Genomic DNA, 17747 nt, shown 5'->3' with positions numbered 1-17747 from the left:
AGACAATGTCTCACTGCTGAGAAGGAATCTCCGTGTAGGGAGCACATGTGGTTGTAGCCCAGGAAGTGATCTTGGAGAGCAGATCTTCATTTTCCCTCATACACACAGTCTGTCTAAAGAGAGCAAACCTCCGTAGAGGCCCTACCCTTCACAGGTGTGAATTTCAATCCAGGGAGCAAGGTTTAGTGAAATCTTCCATAAGGGTGAGAATCTAAGAGGTGATAGTAAAGCTCTAGGGAAAGGAGTACCTCTTGACCTTGGTCACATCTCTGCATATATGTGGCCATGTGGCCACCCCCCCACCCCAGGAGTCCGTCATTCACTCAGCCTGCCTCTCCAGGGGCTTCCAACCACCTCTGTTCTCTGTCAGCTCCTGCCACTGCACTCTGTTGAAGAGCAAGTGTTTCTCTCCCCATCACTCTATGACCTCCAAGGATCTGACTTCAAATCCTCGTGTCCACCATTTTCTAACCATAGAACCCTAGGCGAGGTGATCAACCACACTGATTTATAAAATGGGTCATAATACCTTCCTCTTAGGCTCGTGGTGAGAATTTAATGAGATAATGTGTAGAAGGCATCTGGCACAGTGTCTGGGAAAACGTTCACTTGAAAGTCCAAAAGGGAAGAGGAGGCTGTGTGAGTGGGAGCCGGCCTCCCAGGAGGACAGAAGCTCCAGGCAGGTCAGACGCCTCGGCTGGGGTCTTCCCTCCGTCTTCTTCAGCCTAGTCATCTTGCTCATTCCTTCTGAGCCACTGCAGTGTCCCCAGCTGCCTGGAGTGTGTCAGCTTCTGCTCTTGATTAAACAGCCAAGGTAGGACATCGGTGACAAGCAAGTATTTTCTAGTTGTTGCCTAAAAGCAAACACTTTTTTATTATTGCTACTTCCCTTCCGATCGCTAGTGCTTTTAATGGAATTGCAATAGTCATGTTGTCCCAAGGTGATGGCTACTACGACTGAATAATACCCCTGGATTCCACGTCTTTTATTAAACAACGAGTGGGACACAGGCTCATCTCATGAATGTTAATGTGATGGAGATCGTTGCCCACTGGAAAAACGTTCTAATTGAGTCCTGAGAAAGCGTGCAAAGCAAAGGAAATCGATAGCCTTAAAGGATGAGCGTTCCCAGAGGCTAGGTGGGACCAGAGAAGTAACACTCTTTTGCCAGAATAATAATTTTGAAACAGATTTCAAAAACCTCTCCTTCCATATGTAGGATAGGTTCAGTTAAGCATTTTATTTTTCTTGTCAATGAAGCGTCAAAGCGATCTGATCAAATGTGGAGGTAAACGCATGGCTGCAGCCTCCCAACACACACACACACACACACACACGTGTACTCTGCAGGATTGCTTGTGATCAGCTGGGAATTTTCCTCAAAGACTTGGCATATTCCTAGATGGGAATCAGGCCAGTGTGTTATTTTTTTCCCCAAGCTTTGCAGACTTAGTTCCCCCTCCTATCAAACCCCTCTTCCTGCCCAACACCACCAACTGACTAGGACATGTTTGGGTGCCCCATGGCCTTTGTCACAGGTCCCTGCCAAAGGAAAATCAGATTCCAACTTATTTTCTCTATCCTAATTTTGCATCAAGAGATTCCTGCAAGTTACCTTGATTGTTTATGCAAAATGACAACAGGGATGGTCAAAGCAAGTTAGCCAACGCTTCCCGTGTTAGATAGGCAATACGGTGATACAGACAGCTGAGCAGGCACTGGACCAGCATATGAAGCAAGGTATTTACACTGGGCTTGTTGATGAGCACATCTTGTCTTCCACTGGAAATGAGAGGAAAAGGATACACACTTGCTGAATCAGGAATTGATCAAGCACCATCATGTGCCAGCAAGCAGCTGCTGAATCTTCAGGAAGAATAAAAACAACAAATGGTCTCCACTCTACAACAATGGGCTTTGGTGGACAAGAGAATATTTACGCTCATTCCTCTTGACAGTTAGGAAGTAAGGCACAATTTACTATAGTTACATTGTCCAAATGCCTGCCCCCAGGATTAGAGGGAGGAATTCTTTTGCAACCATTGAGAAGGATGTGACCAGAAATGAAGTCTTTCTTTATATACATGGTTCAGCCAATTATAAGCATTAAATTACTCAATTCTCTGATATCCCATAAAATATCTACAACTGCTTTTCTTCCCATAAACAAATAAATAGTTTAAAAGTGTGACTTTTTTTTTTCCTTTTTTAATTTTTTTATTGGTTCTGGGGATTGAACCCAGGGCCATGTGCATGCAGGGCAAATGCTCTACCAACTGAGCTACATCCCCAGCCCTTAGCTATTGATATGTAACTAGAGTGACCAGCGTACCTAAAGCTGCAGGTGATGCTATGGCAGGCTCTGTGAAGGATAAATATTTTAATTCCTAGGGTGACATTGTAGTCAGAAGTGGCTATGTCATATTGTACAAGCTAATGAAATATAAGTCACTGGAAATAACTCTCAAGAAAGTTCTTTATGGGAACAGACTTGGCCAGCACATTTTCTTAGCAATTGCCCATCAGCCCTTCTTCCTTACCCCTTTTCTTTCCTAAAATAGTAGGATACCTGGGAGTGCAACAGCCATCCAGACACCACAGAAACGAAAGTCATTTGTTCAAGAGAGAGAGGAGAAAGATAATAGGACTTGTTCTTGATGACATTTGAGATTGGTGTACTTATCCAGGATCCATCTACCTCCAGACCTCTGTTGCATGTGACAAATAAACCCCTTACCTGATTAAGTTGTGTCACTTAGGCATTCTGTTACTTGCAGCTAAAGGCAATCTGAATGGGTACTCCTACTCTTGAGCATTTGACATCTGCCAGCTCAGCTCTGTCATCCTGCCACTTTTCCTACCCACAGGTGTGTGCATCTGTCTTGACTGAAATCTCCCTGGTCCTGCACTTCTGCTAGAATACTAGATGAAAACCTGTCCTTTGTCAGACTTCCTGAAAATGGTGACTTGCAGTAACCTAACTTCATTTGTTATTTAAATATTTTAAATTAAATGTTTAAAATATTTTAATTCTGAAATATTCCTTAGCATTGTGTTACTCCTACTCTCACATAGTCCTTCAGACACCAGATGTGTAGGGGGCTTTGTCCACACACAAAGCAAGCAATTCAACAGACACCACCTTTTGTCCCCTCATTCAGATCAATTCTGCACTATCTACCTAAGACTGTGTCAGATCCTGCAGGTTAAGGCTCAGTCCAACACAAAAGACCCCCACTTCAGATGCCAATGTCAAATTCCAAGCCGTGATCTGAATTTCTGATCAATAGGCTATGAATTAGGGTTCCCATAACCCACTCCTTAGATTCAATCAATTTCCTAGAGCTGTGGAATCCTGCCGGCTGAGCTCTCACTGAATCCCGGGCTGAGTTCGGGATTTCAGACAGGGAAGGAAGCGGTACAGTTCTATCCCCCACAATGGAAACTCCACCAAGGAAACCAGCGGCCACCATCCTGGAGAGCTGAAGTAACCACCGCCACTCTCCGATAGATTGCAACAATAAAACAGGTGCGTGTTACTCAGCCCATCTCCCATACAGCGGGGAATTCGCATAAAATCTCTCCCAGGCTTTCCGGGGGAGGGATTATCAGAGCGAGCCTGCATAAAGACGTGGGGAAAGCTAGAGACACCTGACCTTCAACTCCACCTCCCATCAGCGTCGAAAACGAAACCTGTCTTGCCAGCGCTGGGGGAGGGGCAAGCGGAAAAAATCAAAACAATAGAGTGCTGGGGGGTTCTCAATAGCCACCCTCCACGCCCAACAAACGGCAGGCCCAGACTACAGTTTGAACTGCCGAGAGGCATCACTCAGGGGAAATCTGGTCTAGCAGGAGAAACCAGGACTAACAGGAGAAACCAGGGGACTAGAGGCCAAGCCCTCTCGACTGGGAGGCTGGAGACCGCACGCCCGCCGGCAACAGCCCACCTGCTGCCCACGTGACTGGGCGGCTGGAGAACGCCCACCCACCAGCGACCAGGAGCTGAAACCAATCAGAGACAGTCCAGTCCCACCCCCCCATTCGGACACCCCGACAAGGAGCCTGGGGCCCGCCATAGCAGAGAGGTGACATCACTGGAGCTCGGCCGTCGGAATTCCTTCCCAGCGGAATCCACTTTAGCAGGCATAGTCTACCAACACAAGGAGAGACAACAGAGATATACAAAGCCAAAACAAATCTATAGAAGAGAGCAGAAACACAGCAACCAAATAGAGCTGGAAAGTAACGTGAACATCATGAAAAAACAAGGGAAAAAAGGAGTACAAACAATGCAGGACAACTTAAATCTACAGGAGGACCTAGAAGCATCAGAAACATGGATAGGAAAAGAACTCAAGGCATACCTAACTCAGATGGAAAGGAATATTAGAGAAGACATGAGACAGCAAGTCCAAGAAATAAAAGTATATTTTGAAAATGAATTAAACAAACAAATTCAAATGGCAAACAACAAGCTTTACCAGGAGATAGAGATCTTTAAAAAAATCAAACAGTAGTCCTAGAAATGCAGGAAACTATAAACCAAATTAAAAACTCAAACAAGAATATTACAAATAGACTAGATCAAGTAGAAGCCAGAACATCAGATAATGAAGACAAAGTTTATCAACTTGAAAAGAATATAGTCAACATAGAAAAGATGCTTAAATCCCACGAGCATTCTATTCAAGAGATATGGGATGTCATAAAAAAAACAAATTTGAGAGTCATCGGGATAGAAGAAGGCATAGAGAATCAAACCAAAGGAATGGACAGCATATTAAATGAAATAATTGTAGAAAACTTCCCAGAGATGAAAAATAGAATGGATTGCTAAATCCTGGAAGCCTACAGGACCCCAAACATTCAAAACCGTAATAGACCAACTCCAAGACACATAATAATGAAGATGGCCAACATACAGAACAAGGAGAGAATATTAAAAGCTACGAGAGAAAGGAGGCAGATTACATTCAGGGGTAAACCAATTAGGTTAAAGACTGATGTTTCATCACAGACTTTGAAAGCGAGAAGATCCTGGAACAATGTATTTCAAATGCTGAAAAATAATGGATTCCAACCAAGAATACTGTATTCAGCAAAATTAAGCTTCAGATTTGACAATAAAATTAAAATCTTCCATGATAAACAAAAGCTAAAAGAATTCGCAGCCAGAAAACCAGCACTGCAAAGCATTTTGAGCAAAATACTACAAGAAGAGGAATTGAAAAATAGTGCCCAAAACTAACAGCGGGAGGTATCTCAGTAAAGGGGGAGGAAAATAACCAAAGAGTAAAAACTAGCCAAACTAAAATAAATAAATAAATAAACATGACTAGAAGTACAAATCATATTTCAATTGTAACCTTAAATGTTAATGGCCTAACTCACCAATCAAGAGACATAGGCTAGTAAACTGGATAAAAAAAAAAAAAAAAAACAAATCCAACAATATGCTGCCTTCAGGAGACTCATAGGAAAAGACATACACAGGCTAAAGGTCAAAGGTTGGGAAAAATCATACCACTCACATGGCCCTCGGAATCAAGCAGAAGTGGCCATACTCATATAGAATAAAATCAACTTCAAACCTAAGTTAATCAAAATGGATAAATAAGGACACTATATACTGTTAAAAGGAACCATCCACCAACAAGACATAACAATTATCAATTTGTATGCACCAAACAATGGTGCTGCAACGTTCATAAAATAAACTCTCCTCAAGTTCAAGAGTCAAATAGACTACAACACAATAATTATGGGTGACTTCAACACACTGCTCTCACCATTAGACAAATCCTCTAGACAAAAGCTGAATAAAGAAACTATAGAACTCAATAGCATAATCAATAACCTAGACTTAACCGACATATATAGAATGTATCAACCATCAAGTGGATACACGTTCTTCTCAGCAGCATATGGATCCTACTCAAAAATAGACCATATATTATGCCACAGGGCAACTCTTAGTAAATATAAAGGCGTGGAGATAATACTATGCACCATATCTGATCATAATGGAATGAAACTGGAAATCAATGATAAAAGAAGGAAGGAAAAATCCTACATCACAAGGAAAATGAACAATATGTTACTGAATGATCAATGGGTTACAGAAGACATAAAGGAGGAGATTAAAAAATTCTTAGAGACAAATGACAATACAGACACAACATACCGGAATCTATGGAACACAATGAAAGCAGTTTTAAGAGGAAAATTCATTTCTTGAAGTTCTTTCCTCAAAAAAAAAGAAAAAAACCAACAAATAAATGAACTCACACTACACCTCAAAAACCTAGAAAAGGAAGAGTAAAACAACAGCAAATGTAGTAGAAGACAAGAAATAATTAAAATTAGAGCAGAAATCAACAAAACTGAAACAAAAAAAAAAAACATTAAAAAATTGAAAAAAATAAAAGTTGGTTCTTTGAAAAAGTAAATAAGATCGACAGGCCCTTAGCCATGCTAATGAAGAGAAGAAGAGAGAGAACTCAAATTATTAACATATGGGATGAAAAAGGCAATATCACAACAGACACTACAGAAATACAGAAGATAATTAGAAAGTATTTTGAAACCCTATATTCCAATAAAATAGAAGATAATGAAGATATCGATAAATTTCTTAAGTCATACGATCTGCCCAGATTGAGTCAGGAAGACACACACAATTTAAACAGACCAATAACAAAGGAAGAAATAGAAGAAGCCATCAAAAGACTACCAACCAAAAAAAGCCCTGGACCGGAGTTCTACAAAACCTTCAAAGAAGAATTAATACCAATACTTTTCAAGCTATTTCAAGAAATAGAAAAAGAAGGAGTTCTTCCAAATTCATTCTATGAGGCCAACATCACCCTGATCCCGAAACCAGACAAAGACACTTCAAAGAAAGAAAACTACAGACCAATATCTCTGATGAACTTGGATGCAAAAATTCTCAATAAAATCCTGACAAATCGAATACAAAAACACATCAAAAAAATTGTGCATCATCATCAAGTAGGATTCATCCCTGGGATGCAAGGCTGGTTCAATATACGGAAATCAATAAATGTTATTTACCACATCAATAGACTTAAAGATAAGAACCATATGATCATCTCGATAGATGCAGAAAAAGCATTCGACAAAGTACAGCATCCCATTATGTTCAAAATACTAGAAAAACTAGGGATAACAGGAACTTACCTCAACATGGTAAAAGCTATATATGCTAAACCTCAGGCTAGCATCATCCTAAATGGAGAAAAACTGAAGGCATTCCCTCTAAAATCTGGAACAAGACAGGGATGCCCTCTATCACCACTTCTATTCAATTTAGTTCTTGAAATACTATCCAGAGAAATTAGACAGACAAAAGAAATTAAAGGCATAAAAATAGGAAAAGAAGAACTTAAATTATCGCTATTTGCAGATGACATGATAATATATTTAACAGACCCAAAAGGGTCTACAAAGAAACTACTAGAGTTAATAAATGAATTCAGCAAAGTGGCAGGATATAAAATCAACACGCATAAATCAAAGGCATTCCTGTATATCAGCAACAAATCCTCTGAAATGGAAATGAGGAAAACCACTCCATTCACAATATCCTCAAAGAAAATAAGATACTTGGGAATCAACCTAACAAAAGAGGTGAAAGATTTATACATTCAAAACTACAGAACCCTAAAGAGAGAGATAGAAGAAGATCTTAGAAGATGGAAAAATGTACTCTGTTCATGGATAGGCAAAACTAACATCATCAAAATGGTGATATTACCCAAAGTTCTCTACAGGTTTAATGTGATGCCAATCAAAATCCCAACGGCATTTCTTGTAGAAATAGATAAAGCAATCATGAAATTCATATGGAAAAACAAAAGACCCAGAATAGCAAAAGCAATTCTAAGCAGGAAGTGTGAATCAGGAGGTGTAGCAATACCAGAGTTCAAACTGTACTACAAAGCAATAGTAACAAAAACAGCATGGTACTGGTACCAAAACAGGTGGGTGGACCAATGGTACAGAATAGAGGACACAGAAACCAATCCACAAAAGTACAACTTTCTTATATTTGATAAAGGGGCTAAAAGCATGCAATGGAGGAAGGATAGCATCTTCAACAAATGGTGCTGGGAAAACTGGAAATCCATATGCAACAAAATGAAATTGAATCCCCTCCTCTCGCCATGCACAAAAGTTAACTCAAAATGGATCAAGAAGCTAGATATCAAATCAGAGACACTGCGTCTGATAGAAGAAAAAGTTGGCTACAATTTACATACTGTGGGGGTCCGGCTCCAAATTCCTTAATAGGGCGCCCATAGCCCAAGAGTTAATAACAAGAATAAACAAATGGGACTTACTTAAACTAAAAAGTTTTTTCTCAGCAAGAGAAACAATAAGAGAGGTAAATAGAGAGCCTACATCCTGGGAACAAATTTTTACCCCTCACACTTCAGATAGAGCCCTAACATCCAGAATATACAAAGAACTCAAAAAATTAAACAATAAGATAACAAATAACCCAATCAACAAAGGGCCAAGGACCTGAACAGACACTTCACAGAGGAGGACATACAATCAATCAACAAGTACATGAAAAAATGCTCACCATCTCTAGCAGTCAAAGAAATGCAAATCAAAACCACCCTAAGATACCATCTCCCTCCAGTAAGATTGGCAGTCATTATGAAGTCAAACAACGATAAGTGTTGGCGAGGATGTGGGGAAAAGGGCACACTTGTACACTGCTGGTGGGATTGCAAATTGGTGAGACCAATTTGGAAAGCAGTATGGAGATTCCTGGGAAAGCTGGGAATGGATCCACCATTTGACCCAGCTATCGCCCTTCTCGGACTATTCCCTGAGGATCTTAAAAGAGCGTACTATAGGGATACTGACACATCAATGATCATAGCGGCACAATTCACAATAGCTAAACTGTGGAACCAACCTAGATGCCCTTCAATAGATGAATGGATAAAAAAATGTGGCATCTATACACAATGGAGTATTACAAAGCACTAAAAAATGACAAAATCATAGAATTTGCAGGGAAATGGATGGCATTAGAACAGATTATGCTAAGCAAAGCTAGCCAATCCTTAAAAAACAAATACCAAATGTCTTCTTGGATATAAAGAGAGCAACTAAGAACAGAACAGGGAGGAAGAACATGAGGAAAAGACTAACACTAAACAGAGACGAGTCGGGGGAGAGAAAGGGAGAGAGAAGGGAAAGCATATGGAAATGGTAGGAGACCCTCAATGTTATACAAAATTACATATAAGAGGTTGTGAGGGGAAAGGGGGGGAACAAGGGAGAGAACTGAACGACAGCAGATGAGGTAGAGAGGGAAGATGGGAGGGGAGGGGAGGGGGGATAGTAGGGGATAGGAAAGGTAGCAGAATACAACAGTCACTAATATGCCATTATGTAAAAACGTGAGTGTGTAACCGATGTGATACTGCAATTTGTATTTGGGGTAAAAATGGGAGTTCATAACCCAATTGAGTCAAATGTATGAAAGATGATATATCATGAGCTTTGTCATGTTTTGAACAACTCATAAAAAAAAATTTCCTAGAGCAGCTCACAAGACTCAAGAAAACCCCTGTCAACTGAGAATAAAGTTAACTTAGATGAAAACAAAGACAATTACATCTATTTGGGGCTACTAGGATTGCCATCAGGGAAAACACAAATCCAAACAATCTTGAAAACTTGCTCCAAGGATTTTCACAATGTTGGCTATATTTATGCTTTTAAAACTGCAAGGAGTTTGGAAATTACATTATTCGTGGGTCAGGAATTATAATTGGAATTGGCAAGTTTTAAGTCTTTCTATAAGAGAGGAGTTGGGCATGCTCTCAGTCTCTCTGAGGTTTGTAAAAGAAGACCATCATCCATAAAGCCAGCTGAGACTAGCAACTTCACAGACCCAGGGAGGGACATGTGCAGCCCTGTTCAGAGGTTCCCCTGTGGTTGTGCTTGAGAGCTAATCAATAATGGCCTCCTGACTCCGTGGCCAGCATCTTGAACCCATGCTACTCCATTTTTATTTTCCTTGACACTTACTGACATATACACTTTTAGTATAAATGATTGTTACACTTTGGATGTGAGGTGTCCCCCAAGAGCTCACGAGTGAGACAATGCAAGAAGATTCAGAGAAGAAATGATGAGGTTACGAAAGCTTTAACCCCATCATTGAAGGATCCACCTGGTGGGACTGACAATCAGTAACTGAAGGCAGGCAGGGTATGCTGGAGGAGATGGGGCATTGGAGGCTTGGCTCTGGGGTGTGTATTTTGTATCTGGCGAGTGGAGTCTCTCTTGCTGCCTCATCATCATGGGAGCTGCCTCCCTCCGCCGAACTCTTAGGCCATGATGTCCTGCCTGCCTCACCTTGAGCCCCAGGGATGCAGCCAGCCTCTTAAGGACTGGGACCTCTGAAACTGCAAGCCTCTGAATAAGCCACTCCTCCTCCACAGCTGCTGGTTGGTGCTTTCAGCCACAGCATGGCAAAGGCTGGCTAAAACAACGATATTGTGAAGGACACAGAAAAACAGCCGGATGAGGAGAGACACCCTGCAGGAACTTCCACATCTTCAGCTACCAGAAGGCTCTCCAAGCGCGCAGACCTTCTGGGTTTTTATAGAAGCTTCACTACACAGGCCTTGTTGACTAAGTCACTGGCCATTGGTGACCAAGACTGGGGAGTAGAGCCCCAACTCTCTAATCATTCTTTGGTCTTTCTGGCCCACCAGGCTACATCCTGAAGTTATTTAGGGGCCCCTAGTCACCAGTTATCTCATTAACACACACACACAAAAAAAAACCTCTCTTATCACTCTGGAGAGATCAAGGGTTTCAGGAGCTGAGAACAAAAATCAAATATGTATCTCATAGTATCGCAATAGTGTATGATTTTTTCTGAATTTATTTCTAACCTCCTTTCCTTCCTAATACTCCACGTCACTTTCATAAAGTTCTTACAATTTCCACCTGGGGACTGTCACAGGGACCGATTTTGTCTACTCTTTTAACCACAGAGCTAAACTATCTTTAAAGACCATCTCTTGCACAGGACCCTTTCCAAAGGCCCACATGGAAGCAAGAGTGTTCCCTCAGAACCCTGGTGACAGGCTCCACCAGCTGTGTGAAGGACAACAGCTCCGACTAAAGACCCATTAATATTTGATGGGCCCATCTCAGTTCCTAGAGACGAAACCACTTTGAATAGCATCAAATTGTCCCCAAAGACTCTTCTATGTGAATGGTTGGCTCTTTCTCTTTACTTATCATTTGTGGCATCCCACCTTCCCCTTGAGAAGCCTGACATAAATCAATAGGAAGGAATTTGTCAAATATATAACACGCAACATTATCTTAAAATCACTGTGTGCACATGATACGTGGGGGGGACTGAATATCACCATTGCTTAAGGTAGAAGATCTTTGCAGAGAAGGTAAACGCTACCCGAACGCCACCCCCACATTTCCAGAAATAACATCAGCAGAGGGAAAGTATAATAATTAGCTAAGAGTTATGGGGCTCTAACTACACTGTAGGCTGCTCTGAGCACTCCCAACACAATAACTCACTGAATCCTCTCAGCAGCCGAACGAGGTAGGTATGACCGATATGCCTGTTCTGCAAATGGAGAAACTGAAGCACAGAGAAACATGGACACTACATGACAGAGCTGAAATTTGAAAGCAGGCCATGAATTTCTAAGTCCTCATCTCTTTTCCATTACACTTGACTGCCTGTGGTGCTCAAGGATGGGCCCCCCTAACCCCACCTCCTGGTATCCGTTTTACATGCAAACTCCTTCCTTGAGTTGGGTACAACCATGACTGGCTTTTAACCAACAGAATATGACAAAGATGATAGGATTCACTTTCATTATTTTACATACAGGAGCAAGGGTGGTCTCTGGCTAGCAACCAGTGAGGAACTGAGACCTTTAATCCAATAACCTCCAAAACTGAATTCTGCCATGGACCACAAGAGCATGGAAGTGAGTCCTTCCTCCCCAACTGAGCCCACATCTTAGATTGCAGCTGTGGCCCACACATCCATCACAGCCTCCTGAGAGCCCCGGAAGCAGAGCGCCAGCTAGCTCAGCCTGGACTCCTGATCCACAGATGCTGTGACATTTAACAAGTGCATGTAGTTTTAAATTGCTACATTTGTGGTAATTTGTTACCTAGCAATAATTTATATGCCTTTTGATAACCCATCAAAAGTTATCACCAAGTGAGAAAATAAGACTGCTATTGTTTCTGGTTAAAAACTTAAAAAAAAAAAAAAAAGTACCAAAGGGAGTCTAGGTGGAGGTGTAGCACCAAATCAATGCCGTGAGGTTTGCGAGAAGATGAGAGTTGATTGTCCTCCACCACAGTCTGTGCTCACTGACCCTCTTAATAACTGACCTCGAGGGTATCGAGAAAAGTGCAGAGATATACCCTGCTTACCTTTGTAGCAACTGCCAGCAGCCCAAATCGTTTCTAAAGTCTTTGCTTTTAAGAATTACATGGGTTTTGCTGTCATGTTCTATTATGTACAATGAATGAGCACTTGGGATCCGAAGAGCTAAGTGAGGCCTGACGGACAGGGAGGTGACTGTGGGGCAGAAGCAAGCACCTGAAGTAGGGCATCGTGTGGAAGTGTGGGGTCCAGGTGAGACTCAAAAGATCAGGCAGGTGTCAAAGGGTGGATTGATTTGGGTCTGGGGCTGAATCTCTGTAATCCCAGTGACTCAGGAGGATCTCAAGTTCAAGGCCAGTCTCATCAATTTAGCTAGATTCTCAGCGATTTAACAAGACCCTATCTCAAAATAATAAAAAGGACTGGGGATGTAGATCAGTGGTAAAGCTCCCCTAGGTCCAATGCCCTGTACCAAAAAAAAAAAAAAAAAAGTGGATTAGATTAAATTCTAGTTCAGAATCCCTGGAGAAATGGGGGGGGGGGGGATAGGCAAGAAAACAGGAGAGTACACAATAGAGGAATGAAATCATGGAAATACTGGTGATCTCTCTCTCTCTCTCTCTCTCTCTCTCTCTCTCTCTCTATATATATATATATATATATATATATATATATATTTTTTTTTTTTTCCTAAATTCTGCATCTACAGATTCAAGCAAACTAGGACCAAGAATATTCAAGAAAAAATACTTCTTTATGACAAGTGTGGTGGTGCATGCCTGTAATCCCAGTGATGGGGGAGCTGAGGAGAATCACAAGTTTGAGGTCAGCCTAAGAATTTAGCAGACTCTGTCTCAAAATAAAAATAAAAAGGGCTAGGGGTGTAGCTCAATGGTAAAGTGCTCCTGGGTTTCATCCCCAGTACCCAAAGAAGAAAAGGTTACATTGTTACTGACAGGTACTATATATTTAGACCTATCCAGACTCTTCTTGTTATTATTCCCTAAATGATACAGTATAACAACTTTTTATGATGCATTCACTTTTATGTGGTATTGCAAATAACACAGAGATGATTTAAAGTCCATGGGAGGAGGCATAGGTTCTATGCAAACACTGTAACACTTATATAAAGAACTTGGGCATCTGTGGATTCTGGTGTCTGCATGGGGTCCTGGATCCAGCTCCCTGTGGATAGTGTGGGACAACTGTATTCCAATAATCAGCAGAAGGAGAGGCCTATGACTGAAAGCTCCCCACAGCTTCAGCGGAGTGGAGTCACTGGCAGAACAGTCCTCAGGCAGGGCAGACAGAGCTGGAAGATAAGCCAGAGGCCCTACCAGCAAAACACCGAGGAGACAGAAAGATATTTGCCATTGATTGTGCCTTATCATTGACACACATGGTATGATCTTTCTGGACTGTCCTTCTTTAGGACATGAAAGGAAAAAATAGAAGAACTGATCACAGAGTCTCAGTGTTGGAACAGCTCTTAGGGCACAATGCACCATGTCACTCCATTTTACAGACTAAAAGAAAATCAAATCTTGTCTGGCAATGAGTCCAAGCTCAGGAAGCTGGTAGTGGCAGGGTCAAAGCCAGGTCACAGGGTGTGCTGTTCTCATTGACGCAGATCAGGTACTCTTGCCTTTCATTATGGGAGGAGGCACTAGGCTCTCTTCTTGTCAGAAAGATTTTTACACAGTAAAAACTTCTGCAGAGCCGGGTGCATTGGCTCATGACAGTAAACCCAGCAGCTTTATGAGGCTGAGGCAGGAGAATGGTGAGTTCAAAGCCAGCCTTGGCAAAATGAGATGCTAAGCAACTCAGTGAGACCCTGTCTCTAAATAAAATGCAAAATAGGGCTGGGGATGTGGCTCAAAGGTTGAGTGCCCCTGAGTTCGATCCCAGTACTAACAACAATGACAAAAAACAAAAAAACTTCTGCAGAGGGCATTGTGATTTGTAGCTTCCTCTTTTTTGTCAGGTTTGCAGGAAAACAAAAGCAAAAACTTGTAATATCTCTGTCTACTCTAAAAAATGAAACAAAAAAACACTTATCCTGTAAACCTTCAAACCCCACTCCCACTGGGTATAAAGTTCAAAGAATTTCCAGACTCAAGGTGCAGAGAATTTTAGGTAATATCCCCTCTGGACCACAGCAGCTTAAAATAAACTTGCTTCCTGAAAATTCTCCAGGTGTGCTGCATCATTATCACGGTTTCTGAGCCCAAGCACCCCACACCACACCAACGTCACTGGTTAAGCACTCCGTGTCGTGGATGAGCTGGGTGGTGGAGGAGTTCCTGGGGTGAATGGGAGAGTCCTGGGAAATCACAGCAGGCTCTTGAAGAAGGGTGGACCCGACTCAGGTGGTGAAGAAGGAGGAGGACCTACGTATTTCTCTAACCACATCTAAATTTAATCAGAACCTCTAGCCTTGCCAAACACAGGGACCTCAAACACTTTGACAACTCTCCAACTGCCCCCTGCTTCCTACCCTCCCTACACTTGTGAAGGGTACTACTCTTGGGAGTTTGAAGGCACACGAAACGCTGTCTGGGGTACTCAGTCCAACAAGTTTTAGCACTTCCTTTGTCCACAGGTGCCTCTCTGCTCCAAACGAAACACACACAGTATGGCAGCAGTTCTTTTAAGAGACTCTGGTAGTAAGGCCCAGCCCCTGTTTTGGGAGGTGTCACCTACTTTACTCTCCCTCTTGAATGATGCTTTCCTTGGGGAAAGACTGCTTCTACTTTTACTCTCAGTGTTGAAAGGACAGAATCGACAGGGCATAAACAGGAGAGAGAGGGAAAGAGAGATTTTTTTTTTCATAAATGGCTCCCATGATTGAGGAGGCTTAGTAAATCTAAATTCTGTGGGATTAGCCAACAGGTGGGAGACCCAGAGAAGAGTTGTAGTTCATATCCAAAAACCATCTGATGGCAGATTCCCCCCTATTCCAGAGGCCCCAGCCTTTTTAGATTAAGCCTTTCAACTGATTAGATGAGGTCCACCCACGTTAAGGAGGATTAATCTGCTTCAAAGTTTACTGATTTAAACATCAATCTCATCTAAAGAAGTACCTTCATAGAAACATCTACAGTAATGTTTGACCAGTGTCTGGGAACCACAGACTACTCACATTGACACATTAAATTAGCCCTTGCAGACGCCCCCTAGATGGGAAGCACTCCTCTGGGCCACCCAGCCTTCTCCTGTTTTGCTAGGCTGCCTCTGTGTCTTCCCGAAGCTGCGTACTCCTAGCTGCCTCTTGGCTCTCCAGTGGCATTATTTCATTCATGCCCAAGTCTCTGGTTTCCCACAGGGATCCCAGTGTCCTCCAGGCCCTGCAGACTCTCCAGAATAGACCACCTTTGGTCATGGGTCCCTCAGGCCATGTGACTGGAACCCCCCCCCCCCCCCGGCCCCATCACTGTAGATTTCCTCTGCATTTAGAGGTTGTCCTCTTGTTTCAGAGTGGAAACGTTTCAAAGCCGTATTTCATCTTATGCAGCTGGAGTGTCAGAGGAAGAGTATGTGTCCCTCACTCTGGCATCTTTTTGGAAGGGGTGAGACGTAAATAGGAGACCTGGGAAGGCATGCCGGGTGAGGGAAGGTGGGGCACAGCCGAGAGGAGCACAGAGCCCTTCCTGAACCTTCTATATGTGAGCACCTACAATGTGCTGGGACTGTGCAGGTGCTGCAGAGGGTGACAAGGCACCAGGGCTCCTGTTCTCCGCAAAACTTGCAGCCAAGTGTGGAGGCACCAGAGCAATGAGAAGACTTGTTTTGGGTGCTGGGGACGGAACCCAGGACCTCATGCATAATAGGCAAGTGCTCCATCCCTGAGCCACACCCCCAGCCTGGAGAAGAGCTTTTGACGTGATTTCCTGGAAAACAGATGGCTTCAGATCTTGAAGAATGGGGGATATTACATAAGGAATGCTATGTTTAAGGAAGTAAATTTGACAATGGAAACTAGACCCAGGGGATCAGTTAAGAGTGGGGGGTATAATTCCTGGTGAGTCTTGGAGTATACCAATTCATGTCTCCTGTTCAGCGTCAATTTTCTCTCCTCCTCCTCCTCCTCCTCCTCCTCCTCCTCCTCCTCCTCCTCCTCCTCCTCCTCCTCCTCCTCCTCCTTTGTTCTTTTCACTACTGGAGATTTGACATTTATGTGGGGTACTCTACCACTTAGCTACATCCCCAACCCTTTTTGTTTTATTTCGAGACAGGGTCTTGCTAAGTCGCCCAAACTTGCCTTGGTCCTCCTGCCTCAGCCTCCTGAGTCTCGGGGATTACTGACCTGCACCACCAGGCCCAGCTCAGGGTGATTCTTTGTAGCACACTTTTTCAGTTTCAAGGTGCCTGTGTGAATCACCAGGCCACCTAGCTAGAGTGTGAGCATCCTGAGGGTGGGGCCTGGCTCTTTGCACAGCATTTCATCATCTGTCAAAAAAATGAATGACCCTAACAAGGAATCAGAGAGAGCCGACGTGAAGGCAGCCAGAGGTCAAGGGTGATTCAAGATTTCAACGGGAAGGCTGGGATGGTAATCTCGGGTTCCAATTAAAACAAAAACACAGAAGAACTGAAAGAAACACAGGCTCCATGCGGGCACAGCTAATTTCAGGAAGGTAAAGGTAAGTTTGGAACATCTGGGACCTAAAAGCAAGAAAGTACTGAGAGACTCAGCAGGCCTGTGTCAGAATGACAGGAGCCACTTAAAGGGACTCCCACCTGGGACATCTGCATTGATTTGAGCATCAAAAAGAATAAGGATGGCTTTGAATTACAAAATAGAAGGAAAATGAAAAGAAATCTGGAGTCCATTGATCCAAGGGAGTGGAGAATTGCTTTTTTTTTTTTTTTACATAAGAATACCATCCAATACATGGAGAAGGAACTTGAAATCTTTTACTTTGCAATCTTCACTGCAGTCACCCGTGGAGGCCAGGATAATCAATGAAGGGTAGGACGCTGAGAGGGAAGTTGTTAGGAACAGGGTATGGGCAAGGTCTCAAAACATCACTCTTAACCACAAAAGGGAAAAGATACTTTTACAATGGAGAACATTGGCAGACAATATAGTAAACAAACTTAGCCTCACAGATAATGGGAAGAAACTGACATCATGATGTGATGCAATTGGAAGCACACAGCATTATTCATGTAGTAATCTTGCCAAAACACAGAACAAAACAAACAAAACGAAATCCCGTGCTTAACCTGCATCTAAACATGAGGGAAAATCAAGGAAGTCCAGAATGAGAGTCATTCTATGACAAACTGGCCTGAACTCCTCAA

The 17747-nt window shown here is 42.6% G+C and overlaps 1 long non-coding RNA gene across 1 annotated transcript in view; it reads right to left on the bottom strand.

The window, feature by feature from the left end:
- Positions 1-536: 536 nt before the first annotated feature.
- LOC144369770 (uncharacterized) overlaps positions 537-17747 on the bottom strand; it is a 33040-nt gene continuing 15829 nt past the window's right edge. The window contains exons 2-3 of the long non-coding RNA XR_013429513.1: positions 1617-1783; positions 537-854 (exon numbers count right to left, since the gene is read on the bottom strand). This is a non-coding gene — a long non-coding RNA (uncharacterized LOC144369770). The remainder of the gene's footprint in view (positions 855-1616; positions 1784-17747) is intronic.

The sequence above is a fragment of the Ictidomys tridecemlineatus genome, chromosome 13 (genome assembly GCF_052094955.1).
Source record: "Ictidomys tridecemlineatus isolate mIctTri1 chromosome 13, mIctTri1.hap1, whole genome shotgun sequence".
Classification (NCBI taxonomy): domain Eukaryota; kingdom Metazoa; phylum Chordata; class Mammalia; order Rodentia; family Sciuridae; genus Ictidomys; species Ictidomys tridecemlineatus.
This window is presented reverse-complemented; position numbering and strand designations above follow the sequence as displayed.